A 21,237-nucleotide genomic window follows, 5' to 3' on the forward strand; every position below is an offset into this window, starting at 1 on the left:
TCACCGTCCGCTTGCTCAAAGAAATACAATTGACGAACAACCTCCTCAGAATTCAGGACGACCGAATTCACGAACTGGAAAGACAGCGGCGACGTCGCCCCTCTCCGCGGAAGCACTACAGGTCACGCTCCTATTCCTCCTCGCGCTCACCGCCGAGAAGATACCGTCGGCGTTCCCCATCCTCTTCAAGGTCTCCCCCGAGAAGACATCGACGCCGGAGGACTCGTTCCCGTTCTCCACCCAGAAAGAACAGGAAGAACTAGAAACCTGAAACCGCTGAACAAAGAAGCCCCTCCCCCGAACAGGGCCGTCGGGGCCCCTCCAAAGCTGCGTTGGATGCCAACCAAGAGGATTCCCGACGAAATAGGCACTACGATTCACCAGGACCAAGCGACGAGGAGGACTTCCGCAGCCCCTTGTCCGCCAATATCCGGAGAGCCCACCTCCCTCGGGGGATGGAAAAACCGCCAGTATTGGACCAATACGACGGGACCACTGACCCCGACGACCATATTCGGAGCATCGAAGCGGTCATGGACTATCACGTCGTCAGAGGCTCGATCAAGTGCCGCATTTTCCCGACCACTCTCAGGAAGGGAGCGATGAATTGGTACAGGAACCTCCCTCCGAACTCCATCCATTCCTGGACCGAGCTCAAAGAACTCTTCTTGAGCCACTTCACAGCCTCCCGACGACAACCGAAATCGGAAGCCAATCTCGAGGCTGTGATACAAGGACCCAACGAACCTCTTCGGGATTACCTTGAAAGATTCAACAAGGAGGCCGTCCAAGTGCAGACGGCCGACTACATGAAGAGGTACATCTTGGAGCGAGGACTTCTCCCCGGCAGTGACTTCAAGAAGGCCATTAAGATTGAGAAGGTGCACTCGATGAATGCCCTCCTCCGCAAAGCAAAGGCATTCATCGACTTTGAGGAAGGCAAGGCAGCCGCGATCAAAGCCTCGAGGGGCAGTGATGCCGCTCGCAGCTCAAACCTCGAGGATCCAGGGTCACGCCGAGGACAAGACAAAAGAAGGGACGACAGGTCCCGAGATGTCGAAGAACGGCGAGGACCGGCAGGGCGGTTCAACGACTACACTCCTTTGAACACCTCCCGGGAGAAAATCCTGGCCGACTGCCAAAACACCGAGTTCAAGAAATCCAACATCAGGCCCCCGAAGCCAAATCCTACAAGACCGGGGACGGACAAGTCCAAGTACTGCAAGTACCACAAGAGTCACGGGCATATGACTGACGAATGCATACATCTCAAAGATGCCATAGAGACCCTGATCAAAGAGGGCCACCTGGAAAAATACACCAAGAGGGGAGAACCCTCCAGAAGAGACGTCCCTCGAAACTCTGACGAGGGGAACTCACCAGACAGCAGACCGCTTCAAGTCGCACTGTCCGTAACCCGACCGGAAGACTTCATCCCTTCAGTCGGCGTGACGACCGCCCTCAGCACCTGGGAACATTTCCCCACCGCAATGGTCATCTCCAACGGCGGCGACCCCGGCTCTCTCACCGTCAGTTCAGTTAAGAGAAAGTTCGACGAGCTACTCAGCGCCAATGCCGATCTCGGCCCTACTCTGCGGAAATTCCGAGGAAAGTCAGAGCCAATCACTTTCTACCTCGAGGAACTGCCCGGCGGAGCTCCAAACGCCACCATTCCCCTCCTCGTCCGAGCCAGAATGGCAAACTTCGATGTTCGACGGGTCCTGGTAGATGAAGGTAGTTCGGTCGACATCATGTACTCTCACCTCTTCCGAACACTTCAGCTGGACGACTCGCACCTCACTCCCTATGTGGGTTCCGACCTCCAGGGTTTTAACGGAGCCACCACCAAACCATGGGGATACGTCGAGCTGATTGTCACCTTCGGGGAAGGGGAAGCGTCCAGGCAAGTCAAAACCAGGTTTCTGGTGATCGACTGCAAAACATTGTACAACTGCATCATCGGACGCCCAACACTGGCCGAGCTAACCGCCGTGCCCTCCACGGTCCATCTGAAGATGAAGTTCTACACGAGGACAGGGAAAGTGGCCACCATCAACGCCGACATTGAAGCTGCGAGGAGGATCTTCGATGCCTCCGTCAAAGGACTAGAGCTGATCGCCCCTCCGACCAGCTCCAACAAAAAACCAAGAGCCGAAGACAAGCATCCTCGGGAAGATCAGGTTCCAACGGCCAACGTCAGCTCAGTCGACCTCGATGCAAGGTTCACACAAGAAGAACTGAAGACCGGGGAAGAGACACAATCAAAGGCCCCTCATCCCGTCCGGCCTGTCCCCGACGGAGATTTCGAGCTGATCCCCCTGGGAGACAACCCCGACAGAGCAGTGAAGATCGGCAAGGGCATCCCTGACCTGCCGAGGAAGCAACTCGTAGCCTGCCTTCGAGCCAATGCCGACCTGTTCGCCTGGAGCGCCGCAGAGATGCCCGGACTCGACCCTGAGGTCGCCTGCCACCACCTCTCCATTAATCCAACCGCCAAGGCCGTAGTACAACGTAGGCGTCGGCAGTCTCCCGAGAAAGCGGAGGCTGCCGAGAAAGCTGTAAAAGACCTCCTAGAGGCAAATTTTATTTCCGAGGCCAAGTATTCAACTTGGCTCTCAAACGTTGTACTTGTTAAAAAATCTAATGGAAAATGGAGAATGTGTGTTGATTATACTGATGTTAACCGGGCATGTCCAAAAGACGCCTACCCTTTACCTAATATTGATAGACTGGTCGACAACTCGGCCGGCTATAAACTGTTGTCTTTCATGGACGCTTATTCTGGTTACAACCAGATTCCCATGGCGAAATGCGACAAGCAATGCACGGCTTTCATGACCGAATCGGGCAATTATTACTACAACGTAATGCCCTTCGGACTCAAAAACGCCGGGGCAACCTACCAGCGGATGATGAACAAGGTCTTCCGAGGAGAAATCGGCGACACGCTCGAGGTGTATATGGACGACATGATCGTCAAATCTCGAGAAGACTCCGACCACACGCTACATCTCGAGCGGGTCTTCGAGCAGGCCAGGTCCTGCAGGATGCGCTTCAATCCGGAGAAGTGTACCTTCGGAGTACGGGCAGGCAAATTCCTCGGCTTTTACTTAACAGAACGAGGAATAGAAGCCAACCCTGATAAGTGCCGAGCATTCTCAGACCTCCCTACCCCCACCAATAAAAAATCCATCCAAGTACTAAACGGAATGCTCACGACATTATCCCGCTTCGTCGCGAAATCCGCCCAGCATGCACTTCCATTCTTTAAGCTTCTTCGGAAGGAAGCAGCTTTCGAGTGGTCCGAGGAATGCGAACAAGCATTATCCCACCTCAAACAAGTGCTCTCCAAACCCCCGGTGCTATCCCGACCAGACAGCAACGAGGTTCTCTATCTCTACTTGGCCGTTTCAGGCGAGGCGGCCTGCGCGGCCCTGATCCGAGAAACGGAAGACGGGCAGAAGCCAGTGTACTTCACTGGCAAAGCCCTACAAGGGCCCGAGGTCCGCTATCAACAGATAGAAAAAAATCGCGCTGGCCCTAATAACGGCCGCCAGAAGACTGAGGTACTACTTCCTCGCCCACACTATCATCGTCCGGACAGACCAACCGATCAAGCAACTTCTCAGCCGACCAGACATGGCCGGGAGAATGCTGAGATGGTCCCTCGAACTGTCCGAGTTCGACATACAATACGAGGGCAGGAAAGCGTTAAAAGCCCAAGCACTCGCCGACTTCGTGGCCGAGATGACGACGATCTCCAACTCCCCAACACCCACCGAGAATAAGTGGACCATCTATGTTGATGGCGCCTCAAGCCACGCGGGCAGCGGAGCCGGTATCATCTTGGAGAACGACGAGGGGCTCGTCATCGAAGTATCCTTAGTCCTATCCTTCACCACATCGAACAACCAGGCCGAGTACGAAGCCCTCCTAGCGGGCCTACGCCTCGCCGAGGACGTGGGCGCTCGGGAAGTCATGATTTATACCGACTCTCAACTGGTCGCGTCCCAAGTTAGCGGCGATTACCAGGCCAAAAACGACACACTAGCCGAGTATCTATCGCTCGTCAAAGAAAAAATGAAAGGATTCACAAAGGCAGACGTCGCACACATCCCTCGGGAACACAACTCGCGGGCCGACCTCTTATCCAAGCTTGCAAGCGCGAGAAAGAAGGGAGGGAACAAGTCGGTGATACAAGAAATCTTGTCCGATCCAAGCGTAGGCAAAAACACGCAAGCCATATAAGTGTTTGCCATCGGAGACGACCATTGCTGGATGACCCCGGTGTACAAATACCTCACGAACGGCGAGCTCCCCGACGACCCGAAGGAAGCCTCAGCCATTAAGAGGAGAGCCTGCTCGTACACAGTCATCGAAAATAAACTCTATCGACGGGGCTTCTCCGTTCCCCTCCTTAAATGCATCGACGGCTCGCAGGCACTGGAAGTACTGCAAGAGCTTCACGAAGGGATCAACGGCCAGCATCTCGGCGGCCGGTCGCTGGCGAGGAAAGCCCTCAGAGCCGGCTATTATTGGCCGACTATGCAGCAGGACGCCAAAGAGCATGTTCAGAAATGCGACAGATGTCAGCGGCATGCCGACATGCACCTAGCTCCCCCCAACGAGCTTAAATCCCTCTCCTCTCCTTGGCCTTTCTCCACCTGGGGAATGGACCTCCTCGGCCTTTTCCCGGTCGGATCGTACCAGAATAAGTACCTGGTGGTCGCCGTGGATTACTTCACGAAATGGATAGAGGCCGAACCTCTCGCCAAGATCACGTCTCAAAACGTGCTACGCTTCTACAAACGAAACATACTCGCTCGGTTCGGGGTACCGCAGGCTATAATCACCGACAACGGCACCCAATTCACTGAAAGAAAGTTCCAAGAATTCGTGGCCAAGCTCGGCACAAAACAGCACTTCACCTCAGTCGAACACCCTCAAACGAACGGGCAGGCGGAGGCAGCCAACCGAGTCATCCTCCGAGGACTGAAAAGGAGGCTCGGCGAAGCTAAAAAAGCCTGGGTCGAAGAACTACATAGTGTACTTTGGGCGTATAGAACGACGCCCCATTCGAGCACAGGCGAGACTCCTTTCAGATTAACCTACGGCACCGAAGCCGTAATCCCCGTGGAAATCCGAGAACCTTCTCGGCGCACCGAATCCCCCCTCGAGGAAGAACTTAACGACGAGGCCATGAGGGAAGAGCTCGATATGGTAGAGGAGATCCGAGCAGGATCCTCCCTCCGAGAAGCTAAACTAAAACAGCAAATAGCTCTTCGCCATAACGCCAAAGTTATAAAGCGCGAATTTGAAATCGGCGCCCTAGTGCTCCGCAGAAACATGAAAGACTCGCGCGAGGGCAAACTAGCCCCAAACTGGGAAGGCCCATACCGAGTTTATGACAAAACCGAGAATGGCGCCTACTACCTCGAGAATCTTCTCGGCGAAAAACTTGCTCGACCCTGGAACGCTGAAAAACTCAGACGTTATTACAGTTAAACATAAACTAAAACGCCCGGCCCCTGGCCCAAACTCAGGTAACAGACGGGCACGGATCCACGTCGTCGGTACGGACGTGAGTATTCCACGACAGCAACTGTCGATCCCCCTCGTCAGATGGACGGACCGACCCCTCGGCGGATTCTACACCTAGACCCTCCGTGGAAGTACCTGCATGGCAGAACCCCAGCTCGCGATGGGATCGTTCACGCCGCGAACGCTTGGCCACAACCGCGGTCTCGCACTCGCTAAAAGCGCACACCTGCTCTGCGCACCCGGGCCGTACTCAACACGCCCGGGCAATCAATCTAGGCCGAGCATAGTCCACAAAACCGATAATATCGCAAGTATATAGGTAACTCTCCGGCGTATCCGAGCATAAGTCATCAGTTACCTAAAGCAATCGAAAAATATTCTAAGTATGGAGGAAATACCTCGTCATACGAGCACAACAGGAAAGTTATCAAAACACGAGCATACAACGATAACACTGAAGGTGCAGATAAACAAATATAAGCAAGCAAAATTATAAAACATTAAAATTGCCGACCAACTTGGTCGACGATGTCCAAAAGTTACAATCAAAATGCCGGGCACGCAGGCCCCCAAAGTAGTCCGGGCATTACCCAACAAAAGATAAAATGGCACGCAGGCCGAAGAAGAAGGGCACGCAGGCCCGGGACCACTATCTACTCTTCACTCCCTGGAGACTCGGGCACCAACGCGCCGTCCACAATCTTCGAAGAAAGCCCGATATTATCCTCCTTCAAACCAGGGTTTAGAAGCCTCAGTTGACGAACAGCACGCTCGAAACCGACTTCAGCCATGTCAGCCAAGCTTATCTTCAAGCCATCTATCTTCTCCACGAATTCATCCCTAGTCTGCAGAGCGGCCACATCCGACGACTCGTCAGCCGAGGGAGCCCACTCAAGCTGAAGGTCGGCAAGCTTTTTCTTCTCCGCCGCAATCTCCCCGTCCTTCTGCTTGAGAACCGCATCGATCTTTCTCTTCAACTCCTTGCGATCAGTCTCCAGGGTCTTCACCCTGTCCTCGGCAGTCTTCTTTGCCGCCTCCGCCTCCTTCAGGGCCTCGGACGAGCCCGAGCCACCATTGGCTAACATTTGGGCCATCCCCAAAACCCTCATCACGGCAGCACCGTCGCACGCCAGCTGTTTCTGAAGGGACGGAAGGTCCATCTCACCGATCCGACGAGCTTCATCCGGAGAGGTAACCAGGGGAAACTTCTCAAAATAACCTCCATCCTTGTAGCAAGGAGGCAATACAAAGCCACGCTCGGGACCTAGGCTCGACGGCTCATGACGTCCCCCCTCGGTAGCACGAGATCTCTTGGAAGCCCTCTCGTCCTCCTTCATCCGAGGAGAACCTGCTGAGGCCGAGTTCTCTGCAGCACCAGTTCCCCGATTCTTCTTCTTCTGATTCCTCCTTGCATCCAGAGCCATCTTCAGGACTGGGTCCTCCTTCTTCGGCATGGCATCTGCAAAGAAAAAATAAAAGGAGTTATCGAAAACACAGGACAGAAGAGGAAAAGCAGGGCGAACGAACACGACCTAACAACGACCGGGTCTCCTCGGGAGTCCGACAAGATAACAAAGCCTTGGTATTAATAGGCCGCTGCTCCACAACCGGCACACCATTCTCGTCCAACACGGGATTCCCGTTCCTCGTCACCCACCGGGACATAGTGAAGCTGTCTACGTATTTGCATAGGACCGAGTAAGACTCTGCGTCCTGCTCGTCCAGGTCCCCATCTTCCCAAACGTAATGCTTAGGGGGAGACGAGAAGTGACCTTTCCACCAGAAAAACGGGAACCTCGTACAGAATTCCCTTGCTACCTGCCCGTCCTCACCCCTCACTAGCTCCCCGTCGGCGTCACGAAGGACCACGGAATCCGACACATCGTAGTAAGCCGTCGGGCTGAGCGGACGAACGACAAAGTATCGGTCCTTGAAACCTTTCACAGAGTCAGTATACATCCCGAAGAGCTTCCGCTCGGCATTTTTGAACGAGACCCAGCCATATCGCCCGTCTGCCGCCTGCCTTTGGACACGAAAACACCGGCCAAACAATGCGGTCGTGGCACCAATACCCAAATAATTACAGACGATCTCAAATGCTCGCATAAAAGCAAAAGCATTGGGATGCAATTGGGACGACGCCAAATTTAGAAACGCCATCATCGATTTCTGAAAGTCAGAGAAGGGCATTCGGAAGCCGAGCTCCTTGAACACGTATTCATACATCGCAAAGCCATCCCCGTTGAACCGAGAGCATATGCGCTCGTCCTGAGACGGGCACATCACTTGGTAATTCGGCGCTTCGCCCTCTCTCAAAACCTCGATTTCTGTGAAGGCCCCGTCTAGAGACTCAGTGTATCGAGAAGTGACCGTTAAGGCTTCCTCGGCTATCCAGTCGGCCGCATGGTCATTGTCGACCAGAGAGGGCGCATTTTGATCCTCGATGATCTCAACATCGGAGCTAGTGGCCGTCGAGCCGTCCGACTCGCTACTCCATGAGTCAGATTCCGAGCTGGACTCCGAGCTGGCGCTCGAATCAGATCCACCTGCACGCAGAAGGGAGAAAGTGAATTCGACAGTTCATCAAATCCACCCTTCCACCGCAATGCAAGCGAAAGGGTAGAGCAGGAGCTGCGGAGCCCTCGGCTAAACCCTCGTCGAGGAAAGACGCCCGTTAGCCGGGGACTCGCAAAATGACGTGACACGACAATGAAAAATCGTATCCGAACAGGCACGACGATCCAACGCCACATCATCTGGTCCACCGACCCACGCTAACCCCCGGGCATCGCCTGGATAACCCGAGGAGGAAACAACAACCGCTCGTTGGACCCGGCCTACGTTTACGACGACGACCGCGAAAATAAAGCGCACAAACCCTAAGGAAAAGAATAAAGCAACGAAGAGGGAAGCGGACTTACGTGAAGACATGATGATGATAACCGGATGAGCTTCTCGGTAGACGAACGGTACGTTGAACAATCTGGAAGAGTATCTTCCGAGGAACGCCTGTCTGATGCCGAGCAGGTAAACAGAGAGATGGAAACTTCCAAATGAGAGGATTCGCCCCCTTTTATAGGGAAAGGGCTCGGAAGGCGAAGCGTCGCCTCTCCTGACAAGCGCCGCCTCCTAGACCCTAGGCCATTATTACCTATGCCACGTCAGCGCGTGTCGCCCACGCGCGACGTTTCGCCCCTCCACCGGCTGTTCCTCCGAGCACATATGCTTGACGAGGAAATATATCTCATCGAGCATCTCCCGAGGGTCCCCGGACGCCGCACATAAGGTAAAGTCACAGCTTCTTGACCAGAAAACTCCGACTTGGGGGGCTCCTGTTCTGGACTGGGCCAAGGTTAGGCCCAATATGATTTTCGGCCCAATAAACCTCAGAGGCCCACGTTCCTCTACGACCCTCCTACGCACCTGGGATGCCCACCTTAGACATGCTCGGCTGCCCTATATCCCCGGAGCATATGGCACCCGACATGCTCGGCACTGACGACCCCGCAAACACCTTCGTTGCCGAGGACTCTACTCCGCGCAGGGTTCCTTCATATTCAACCCTCCGAACAACTCGGATTCCACGTGGCTCCTGAAAGACCGCGTCTCCCTGGAACTTCGGAGCGGTTAACCAGGACAGAGGGCATGCACGCACCTCCGATATTTCCGCTCAGGAAACCTGGCAGTCTCCTAGTTGGGCTTGGGAATCCAACCCAATAGCGAGATCATGGCCCAGCGCTGGGGGCTATAAATACCCTCTTTAACTAGAGGGTCAGGTATTCAATTCTTACTCACTCTTAGCTAGTACTTGCGCTCCTTTGCTCGTCAACTTACTTTGGCATTGGAGTACCTTGCAGGTACACCCCCCCCCCCCTTCTCCTTCCTAGAAGATCCAGTCCGAGCAGCCTACGACGATTCTTCTGATCAGGTACGATCATATATATATATATATATATATATATATATATATATATATATATATATATATATGAGACGTATCAAATGAGAACTTTCGCTATAATGACATCTGCGAACTTTTAATAATAACCATTAGATTTGAATTAATGACTCAGATTTACCTCATATTTTAAAATATTTAATTAATGTTTAAGTGAACAAGATATTTATATAATATGTATTTAACATATGAGGTAAATCTGAGCCATTAATTCAAATCCAATGGTTATTATTAAAAGTTATCGGTTCTCATTATAGCCAAAGTTCTTATTTGATACGTCCCATATATATATATATATGAGGCATTTACAAGTTTAAAAATATAGGAGTGTGTCATATACGTGTAACTTATAGGTTTTTGAAAGTGATTTTATTTTTCATAGACTCGTACGATTTTGCGAGTCGAGTCTATGGACCCTTTCCGAGTCTAAGTAGACTCGCGAGTTTGACAATCTTGGGCGACATTATGAAAGAAATAGAGTGCAGAAAAATAAAGGACACAAGGATGTATACTGGTTCCCCTCACAATCTGAGAGTACTCCAGTCCCCTTTCAACATGAAAGAGATTTTACGATTGTTTGTGACTTGTACAAGACCTACACAAACACTAAGAACAATCCTCTTGGATTTTCACTAAGTACACTAAGAGAACAATCCTCCCTTAATGACTCACTTGTTTCCAACAATCCTGGACAACAAGATTTCAACCACCAAGAACAATCCTCTTGGATTTACTAACTTGATTATGAGAACAATCCTCTCAATAATAAAAACTCTTGCTTCCAACAATCCTGGATAGCAAGTCAATAATAACCAAAATTTGGAAATATATTTGAGTAATAAAATCGATGAATATGTATCAATCATTAAGATTGATATTCCCTTCAAAACAAGCAATTTATAAAGATATATTAGTGCTCAAGTGTTTTTGAATGAGAGAGAAATTTTTCTGAAATAATATGAAGAACACGTGTAGAAAAATTCTCCATAAAAGTTGAAGTATCAAAACACTTGATTTTAAGAATGAATGAATATAAAAATGTTAATTGCAATGGAAGAGGTGAAATGTAATTTGAAATTTCATGTATTTATATGAGCATTACAACTTTATGAATCATGGTGAATTCATGAAAAATATCATGAACAAATGTCATGTTAAAAAGAAAAGGATTCATGAAAAGGTGTTAAAAAGGTGTTTTTTTTTTCTTCAAATCTGTACAGGGCTTTTTATGTCGGATCAAACGGTTACCTGACTTAACAAGTTCGCAACATCTTTCAAAATTCAAATATAAAGATACTGTTTCAGAACGTCGTAAATTGTGGTCGTTTTTGTGCTGTTACGGGGGCTAAAAACGCCACAATTTACCAAAAACTGCATGTTTGAAAAAATTAAAATATTTAAAGAACTGTCTAAATATTTGAACCTACCTTATGCAACTAGCGGGAAACCCGTGCATACGCACGGGTTCAGGTCCTTGGTACGCATTGCTGTTTCAAAAATAAATTGTCATTTAAAAAATTAAAGAGTAAAAAAAATAAATAAATGTTGGTTGTTGAATAGTACTTAAGAATTGTTTAAATCGCATATGACCTTTAGCCATAAGAAAAAGAATAGAATGAAAAAAAAAATTTAATTTTATAAAGACGGATTGTAATTGATATATTCCTATAATAGGGGTTATAAAGAATTTAAGTTTTCAACAAAATATATTGTTAACAAAAATATCAGCCAAGTGTATTATTTGTAATTGCAATTGAATGTGAGTTATAAAGACAACATATTGTTATTTGTTATTGAGTTATATTGATCAGATTTAATATTAAATAAAAAAGTTACAATAAAAATGTGGTTATAAAACATATTTTTGGAAGTGAATTAAAATTCTAAAAGTTCTAAACGTTAAACATTAATTGGTTTAGGGTTATTTTTTATTGGGCCAATATTGATGTATGGTGTTGAGCCCACATTGAAGTGATATAAGTTAAGCACAGAAAGGAACAAAAAAGTAGCAACCGAAGCATTTGGTGAGAGGAAAACGTATTTTGTTAAGAGCGGAGAACGGTTTGTCAGTGTGCGCAAGAACGGTTTGTCAGTGTGCGCAAGAACAGTTGGTCGAGAAGGCGTCTCAGTTTGATGGCTTGAGCTTCGTCGGGTAAGTTGAGTTCATATTGGTTTCTTGTTTTTTCATATGAATGTTGAGAGTCAGATGATTTACAGACCGATAATACAAAGCTAAAACTTTTGTAAACATATTGAGTATTGGGTTGCCTTAATGTATATTTTTTTTCCAGATCATCAAGTAGTACCAAGGATGATGCTCAGAGGATGAAAACGCAGACGAAATCGATTGTGTCAAAGAAAACCGGGGAGAAAGACAAAAGTCCGTTAACACTGGAAGAAAAAAAATCGCCCCATTGGTGTTTCCACTGAGAAAGCCATTCCTAGTAGGTCGTACATTAGTATCTCTTCTGATAGTAGCAGGTAAAAATAGAGATTGCATGACATCAGTTACCCTGCATTGAATCTCAAATACAGAAATAATGATGTTCCCAAAATGAAATATGTTTTGTGTTTGATTCAAATTGCATGATGTATTATAGATCTGCAATACTGCATGCAAGGTATATTTGAGATCTATAATGTTATTGTGAAAATGTTATAGATGTTGTACGGCTAAGTTTTTTGTGCGAAATCTTGTTTTTGTAGTTCGGATGACGAAGAAGAGGCAAGCAAATATAAATGGGAGAAGGAGATAGATTTTGGATACATTTCAAGCAAGAATGTTATGGTATTAGTTGTGTACATAAATTTTTAGGGGAACTAATTTCTCTGTGCCATCTATGTCTATCATAATGCAATTTTGTTAATGTCTGTTGCAGCATTTTCCCCGCGTAGTCACAAAGAAATGGTTGCGTTGGAACCAAAAGTCGATTATCGTGGTTGATGGAGACAACGGAGACACGTACAATGTAGCCATACGTTGTGCCAAGAGAAAAGGGAAGGTTGAATGGAGGGAGAAGTATATATGCAAGGGTTGGTACGAGTATGCTAAGAAAAAGAGGCTCAGAAGAAGAGATGTTCTTGGGTTTAGCATTAAGCGGCCTGCTGATAAACTTGTTGTGAAATTGTTGCAGAGACCAAATGCATGGTGATCAAAGGTTGAAGGTTCAGGCATCCGAGTTAGATTAGGTTTATGTATGTTGTCTAGATGTTAAGAATGAAAAGCAGTCCATATGAAGTATGTATTAGTAGTTGAATCTGTGTTATTTTGGTTGGTAGTCTAGTGACTTAAGGTGGTAATATGTGTTATGGGTTAGAAAGGGCCTGTCATTGTAACATAATGGATTCCAAATCCTGACAAAGTTTGTTTAAGGTTAACTAATGTTTAATTTCATTTGAAATTTTCTATCCTGGAAAAAGCTTGAAAGATACACCAACACAAACACAAAAAAATATCTAGAACAACTATCATTATTCAAAAAAAAGAAAATTACATGAGCTCTTAGAAACATGACTTAGCATACGTAGTCTAAAAAAATGAGATTTGCATAACTTGCTGAATCAAATCAGATTTAACAAACCTATGAGGCTTGAAACAAAAGCATATAACACAGAATATTTAACTAAGGCTATTATTACCTACAATTAAATTCTATACCATTGAACCATGTTCATTGACAGATTAAATTCTATACAATTAAATTCTATACCTTTGAAACATTGGTAACTAACTGAAAGTGAAAGGGAGAGTACTAATGACTCTTGAATTGTTAGAAGGAGGAAAATCTCTAGGCTTCTCCAGTCCATCAACAGAATGTTGTTATTCTTTTATTCTTGAATTAAAGAGTACCATTTCTCTATTGAAAATATGTACCATCCAAATCATGTAAACCACCTGTACAAATTATTTCTCTGTAATAGATATTCATACCGAACCTGTGTAATGGTATAAAATATTGCTTAGAAGTCCAAAATAATCAAGCCATTGTCATGTTTAATTGTTTTTGTACATGCACTACAATTAATGAATTCTTATGTTGCCTAATATCTCCTCTCTTATGTCATATGTGTAACACCTTGAATTGTCTGTAATCTGAATATTGCTATAAAATCATAAGTTCCACAACAGAAATTTTTTCATCACCATTGTAAAGCCAAAACACAATATTATGTTCCAGATCAGAATATGAAGCATATTTCCAAAACAGAATGATAGAATCTTAATCATTGCTAGTTCATATGAGACAGAATTTTATGGTTTTATGCATAACATTTGAGGTTACATATAATTTCCATAAGGGAAAAATTTGAACAAAATAATCCCAAAACTCTCGCGTGGTCGGAGGCTCCGTTGTTACGCTGTCAAGCGTTGAATTCAAATAAAAGCCTGACAATTGAAATAAGTGAATTTTAAGTAAGAGTGTATAATCCTTGAAAAGAAAGTTGTTAAAAATTAAAGAAAAGGCTATGACACATAGAAATATATAATTTTAAAAAAAGGAGGTTAAAATGAGTTATCATACCGGCTAAATATTGGCGAAAACCTCTTTGTAGACAACATTTGCGGTAGATGTCTTGGATTTGTTGTTATCATCATGAATCAAAATTTTGATTCCTTTTTTACTCGTTACTCTCGAAATCGCAACATATAATTGCCCATGACTAAAAACATCTTTTGGGATGTAAAGTCCTACCCAATCTAAGGATTGCCCTTGAGATTTATTGATGGTCATTGCGTACGAAACAATAATTGGAAATTGCCTCCTATTCAACTTGAAAGGCCAAGGTGATTGTGAGGGAGATGTATCCATCCTTGGAATATAGATAACCTTGCCATGGCCTTTTCCACCCATAACTTGAGCCTCAATGACATGATTTGCCATTTTTGTAACTATGAGCCTAGTGCCGTTGCACAAACCTTCAGATTGGTCTATGTTTCGCATAAGCATTATAGGGCAACCCACCTTCAATGTAATGAGATGGTTAGGCAAACCAGAAGTGCGGAGAGAGCTGAGAAATTCAGGACTTAGGACATCAATAATGTTGTTATCATGTATCTCTGATCGATCAACCGAATTAGAGCTATAATAATCCTTTGATTCACCTAAAACAAAAAATTGTAATTGTAAGCATCATACATCCAATATATGATTTAGCATTGTGTTTAAGAAGGAATAAAATTTAGAAAATTTGTAATGGAAGTATTACCTGGTAGCATTTGAAGTACGTGACGGTTAATTTGATCAACAACTTCGATGGTTGATGCTAAGATTGCCCGACTCTTTAGGTAGTCATAAGACTTGTAATTATCCATGAAAGATGGATAAGTACTATCAACAATAGCAACAATAGGGTCATCAAATTCTTGAATTAAAAGCTCAGGTGGTATTTCAATATCAGCATAACCGTCATTTGGCTCAGAAATGCGACCTTCACCTAATTGTAACAACCATTTTGAAAATTCAGCAATATCACGTTTTTCTTCGTCACTTTGCCCTCCATGAAGACGCATATTTTTAGTTAAGGTCAAAACCTCAACCGAATGCCATATATAAGATGCATTGATTGTAGAGTGAACAATATCCGATCGACTCCCTCTGGGGATGACAGGCAAAATCTGTCGGAAATCTCCACCAAAAACGACAACTTTACCACCAAATATCTCCTCCGAGTTACCGTAGCTACTCATGACATCCTTTAAAGTTTTATCAAGAGCTTCAAAACAAAATTTACTTGCCATAGGGGCCTCATCCCAAATAATCAACTTAGCTTGGCGTAGTAATTCGGCATATTCATCACCATAGGTTATATCACAAGTAGAATTTTCCAATGTTGGGACTGGTAGTTTAAACTTTGAATGAGCTGTTCTCCCACCAGGTAATAGTAGAGAAGCAATTCCACTCGAAGCGACTGTCAAAACGATATCATGTTTGGACCGCAACGAAGTTGCGAGTGTTTTCCACATATATGTTTTACCAGTACCTCCATAACCATGCAAGAAAAATACCCCCCCCCCCCTTTTGGTTGTTCACAGCAGATGTGATTTTGTCATAAATACATCTTTGTTCTTCTGTAAAACCAAATAACACAAAAACTGTCATAAGGGCTATTATTATAATTTAAGGCACTATTATGCTAGAGCGTGTGTTGAAAAAAGACACCTGTAAGTGCCGTGAATAATGCTTGGAATTCATTCTTCATGGCTGTAATGTTATAAGATCTTTCCTCAAAAATTAGGCGGTTGCCTAGCTGTTGAAGGACATAATCACTCGGATACGGAATCGGTTTGAAATCGTGTAGGCTTCTACGATTGGCTTGAAGTAAGGTTTCAATCTCAATTAAAGTTAAATTCTGCAAATCTTCCACAGTGAGTTGCAAATCTGTTGTATAAGATAGTAATTTGCAGAAAAACATGTTAGACTCATATGGCAGTGAGTGAATAAAATTTAAAAGTAAATGAACACATGTACAATGATTAAGTAATATCATGCCTTAAGCGCATGGTGTAGTTTCCAATTTATTAAACTGGAACATTAGAATTCCTATTTATGTTGTTGACATCACAGTTTACAAAATATAAAAGCATATTGGAAAGGACCTGGATTTTTTGCGATAATTCTCTGAGAGTGCAGTAGACCATCCGATAACAATATCCAACTTTGATTCCACACATGTGCCGGTCTGCTAATAGTTCCAGAGAGCAACATAATGACGAACAACTTTCTAAGAAAATGTCCGGAACCCCACTGACTGGCCTCTTTAATAGCGCCAATATATTCCCTATCATCCTCTAGGAAACCCATGGCGAAGCATGCATCCCTAAAAGAGTCATGCGGTGTCTCCCCCACCTTACGAATGTCTTCATAAGTTTTTGGACCTTTCACGACCATCAACATCATTCTTAGATAATAGAGTTCGCCGGTTGTTGGTGGCACCCAGATAAGCCTGCCAATGGTAAACCCTTTTTTACGTGGTTTCCACGCTCTCTTCCTCTTTTCATAGACAAATTTAGACACAAACTGTGCATATGTAAGATTTTTGGCCTCTTCAAACTGTCCATTTGCAGTCAACCATGATGTGAACATCGATTCGGTTACACTTGGTTTTTCCAAAACATTCTCCATCCTCTCATAATCCTGATAGTAGACTGTATTCTCACCAATAAGATGGTAAAACATACGTTCTACAGCTGGTTTTCGTCCGTGTATTTTATATGAAAATAAGCGCCAACATGCCTCACTTGGGGAGACATACCTACAGTCAAGGTACTCTTTGATTTCATCTACTGTTTCAGGGTCTTTTGACGATTTCTTTGAAGGAACTACGGACGCCGTGATTCTGTCGTACCCTTTGTTAATATACTTGAACAGGTACTTGATGGAAGTACTTTGGTTACACCATTCCATATTAATGTGAGCTTGGTATTTTAAAAGCAACCTTGTGTTATAAGGAACGACGTATCTATTGTCCAAGGATATACCATTCTTAACAATATAGTGTGTTTTGGCACTTCGCTTGTAGAGAGGATAGCCTTCGTTATCAACAATGGTTGTTTCATTGAACTTTTTGGGGAAAAACTTAGAGCATTTATTGTTTTTCATGCACGTCGATTTTAGGCGTGCCATACCACAAGGACCGTGCATCATGCTTGTCTTTACTAAGTGATACAACCTTGGATGAAGTTGTGGATCAGGAATTTCAGCAGATATGATTTTGTCAATGTCAGACGGGGAAGGATACTTACTCTGTGGATGTAGGAAAAGTAGGATGTGTGCATGCGGCAATCCTCTTTTCTGGAATTCGATAGTATATATGACTGCACCAATTCATGTGCAACACAATATGTTAATCATAAAGGGAAATTTCAAAAAAAGGATATACACATACATTAGGTGACAACAAAAGATATATATATATATATATATATATATATATATATATATATATATATATATATATATATATATATATATATATATATATATATATATATGCATACATTTAGTTGCAAATATAATTACTTACATGCCATGACCTTTCCAAGAATGTGTCGTTTAGTTAAATCAATCATTAGCTCGTCGAACTTGATTTTAAAGACCTTCGAAATGATATCTGGTCGATCATGTGGCTTTAAATTTTCTTTCGACAGCAACCGGGTAATTTCAGGCCAGTTAGGATTGCATGTAAAGGTAATAAATAAGTCTGGAAAGCCAAGAGCACTGGAAATGGCCATTCCATCAAAATAGAGTTGATCCATGTATCTCTTGCTACCAACATAGGAGGAAGGTAAGACAATTCGCTTCCCTCTTTTGACATGTTGAGTGGACTGACCAGGTTGTTGTTGTTGTTCAGATAGCTTTTGGTATTTTCCAACTCGAAGTTTTGACTGATTCTTCCTCAACCAATTAAGGCGTTCCGACTCCATCATGGCGTAGCCATCTACCAAGAATTGTTGGAATAATCTTCTTGAATGCAACAGGGTTTTGGCCTCACTTTTGCGTCCTTGTAATCGAAAACATAACCACATTTTTATTGTCTGTCGATTTTGCTTTGTAACCTCCTTTTCATGAATATATTTGTTGAGTATATTCGGTCTATAACCATCTTCACCATATGGAAAAATCAGAGGGTATTGAAAGGCAAGGTAACTTGCATGGAATTCATCGATTCTTTGTAAATGACCACTGCTGTGCTGAACAATTATGTCTCTCTGTGATGCAGAGTCTATATCCCCAACTATTAGAGCAGCAACCTCAGATACGGTAGGACGGTTATAGACACGACCATCGGTTTGTCGATCAGAAATAAGTTTCAGCTTCAATTCCTGGTATGCATTCTTTTTCAGGGAATCCCTTGCCATTCTATAAGCTTTTGCATGAGGATTATTCTCATCCAACATTTTCAATAAGGTGGCGACCACTGTTTCTCTAATATTGTCACTGTCCCTGTAAAATGAATGAAAAAGATGACCATATATCAGGAACAATGAAAAAATTCACCAATCTTGGAACTGCATTAAAGTCAGAAGTTATACCCGAAGCATTTGATTCTGTTATTGACTTCATTGTCGGTATCATAGATATATAATTGAGCATATTTTGGAGTTTGTCCCGTCTCGGGTAGCAAACTTCCAATTCGGTGGCAAGTCTGACCATGCAACCGCAATGTAGGAGGACCTGTCCCCTTGATTGGTTTGGTGTCAAATTTCATTCCTGGCGAAGTAAATGAAAACATAGCATTGTAAGTTCGAATGGTACTTTGAAAGTTTGATGCGTCGGGACTACCGTGATCGAACAATAATCTATTCAATTCAGGCGGAGGTGTTTGTAGCATAGGCAGCACAACTTTCCCTCCTTTGCAACAGACAGAAAACTTTGGGATAGTTGTATGTTTTGATTTGCCTTTGCGCTCTTGATACCACATCAAGGCTTCACAATGCTGGCATTCCCAAACAGGGTCACCTATATCTGAATATTCTGCATATGCAAACCAAAGAAATGTTAGTAAATAAGTATTTAACTAAAAGCAAATTAATGATTTTGAAAAGAAGTGAATAATGTTAAGGCAGGTGTTTGAAAAACATAGGACCCTGTTGAGTTGGATTTCCCCTAGCTACTGAGACATGGCATTCTTCTTCATCAGAGTTGAGAAAGTCCGATTCCGAATTCTCAGAACCGTCATCTGACGAATAAGTAGCATTGTTCATATTTCTGGAGCTTGTTCCCGGTTCATTTGCTGTAGTTGAAGTATCTCCTACCAAGCATTCATCAAGAGATAAATTAAAAGTTGGTGCCATTGGTGGTACAGTTGCAGTAGATGTAGAAGCTCTTGCATCCATTTGAAAAGGAATTCTACCATAGTTTGGAGGCACTTGTGGTATAGTTGCATCAGATATAGAATCTACTGTATTATTTTGGAGAAAACTTGCACTTAAGTTTGGTTCCACATCTGGTGGAGTGGCAGTAGATTTAGTTGCCCGTTTAAAAAGAGGTCCACTAAAGTTAGGTGCCAAAGTTGGTTGTGCTGAGTTGAACGCACCCATAAGATTAATTCCTTGGTTAAAATCTGACCTTGGTCTCTTCAAACTGTGCCTACCGTAGTGATGACGATCAGATGAAACCGTATGAAGTGTGTTTGGTAAAGTTGTTGTTAGAGGTGTCCGATTGTTAAGTGACGGGTTTGACGTAGGAGTAACATTGACATACCCCGGTTGCGACGGGTTATGATTTTCTTTGTTGGTCGTAGATGATGCTGTTTTTTTGTTCATCAATGTTAGCCTGCGTCTTTTTCTAGCCATGAACGCAGCAGTTTCTGAAGAGTTAGATTGTGATGAATCCATTGGTAAGTTGTGATTTAGAAATTATTTGAGTTAGTTAGTTTCACATTCTGGATTATGATCTGGTACGAACTTCTGGTTGATGTCAAGCAAAGGTGTGATATCAATTGTGTGTATCAAAAAGCATTTACCAATAAGGCGGGAGTATGAAATATGGACCAAAATAAAATGTTCCCTAACAGTGTAGAACTAAGAAAAGAAAATCAGGCGGGAGTATGAAATATGCATCAGCTTAGTAGCTAAAATGCTTTTTGATATTTCTTGGAAGCAGTGTCTAAAAGTGAAGCAGAGACATTGTATTTACTTGGGGGATTATATAAGTGTGTTATATATGTTTATGCTTGTATTTACTTGCTAGACCTTTGACGCTGTTGATGAAAAGCAAGGTAGATAAACTAATTCTTCAAGTCCATTGGGCTGTTTGATCACGGTTATTTTCCTCATCATTTTGTTCATTCTATTGTTTTTCATTATGTATACACCTTTATGTCATTCATGAAGATATAACATACTGCATTGCAGAGTGTGAAGCACTTGATTGAAAATAAAGTCAATCATTTATAAAAACTATTTTTTCAACTCCAAGACTTACTTTTGTGAGCATAACCATGTGTGGGAGAATTAAATCTTTTGGGGCAACTTGGGAATAATGAGTTATTTTGATATCTATCTCAAGATGGTTAATGAATATCTATTATTAGCAACTTTTAGACATGTGTATGAATTGTATACTAAACAATAGATTGCAATAAAGCTAAATAAAATTAGTTTGTCTAATTAATAGAAATCAGAATGCAATCAAAATACGTATTATTTATGCTAAAAAACTATTCTTTTTGGAATCACAATATTTATTATAGATCATTTACTATAATCATACACTCATAGCCGTTGCAGAAGGTAAATTCTTTGGTTTTGAAATAGTTTGCTTTTGATGATCTGGTACGAACTTCTGGTTGATGTCAAGCAAAGGTGTGATATCAATTGTGTGTATCAAAAAGCATTTACCAATAAGGCGGGAGTATGAAATATGGACCAAAATAAAATGTTCCCTAACAGTGTAGAACTAAGAAAAGAAAATCAGGCGGGAGTATGAAATATGCATCAGCTTAGTAGCTAAAATGCTTTTTGATATTTCTTGGAAGCAGTGTCTAAAAGTGAAGCAGAGACATTGTATTTATAGTAGGTGTGGACAGCTTGCAGGAAAGTAGCCATCATTACTGTGTCTATCCAACTGCTATAGAGTGTATAAGTATATTAAAAAAGTGTACTAAACTGGTGATTAAAGAAAGGTGGAAATAAGAATTTGACAGTAAGATTTGATATCAAAATACAAAGTCAAACAATGAAAGAAACAACTACTTGAGCATTGTTGGTGATATATTGGATAATTGTGCGGTGG

At 43.5% G+C, this 21,237-nt stretch overlaps 1 pseudogene; it reads right to left on the reverse strand.

Moving 5' to 3' along the window:
* Positions 1-14,025: 14,025 nt before the first annotated feature.
* On the reverse strand, positions 14,026-19,838 carry LOC131657917 (uncharacterized; annotated as a pseudogene).
* Between the last annotated feature and the right edge of the window lie 1,399 nt (positions 19,839-21,237).

Source organism: Vicia villosa, linkage group LG3 (genome assembly GCF_029867415.1).
Source record: "Vicia villosa cultivar HV-30 ecotype Madison, WI linkage group LG3, Vvil1.0, whole genome shotgun sequence".
NCBI lineage: Eukaryota > Viridiplantae > Streptophyta > Magnoliopsida > Fabales > Fabaceae > Vicia > Vicia villosa.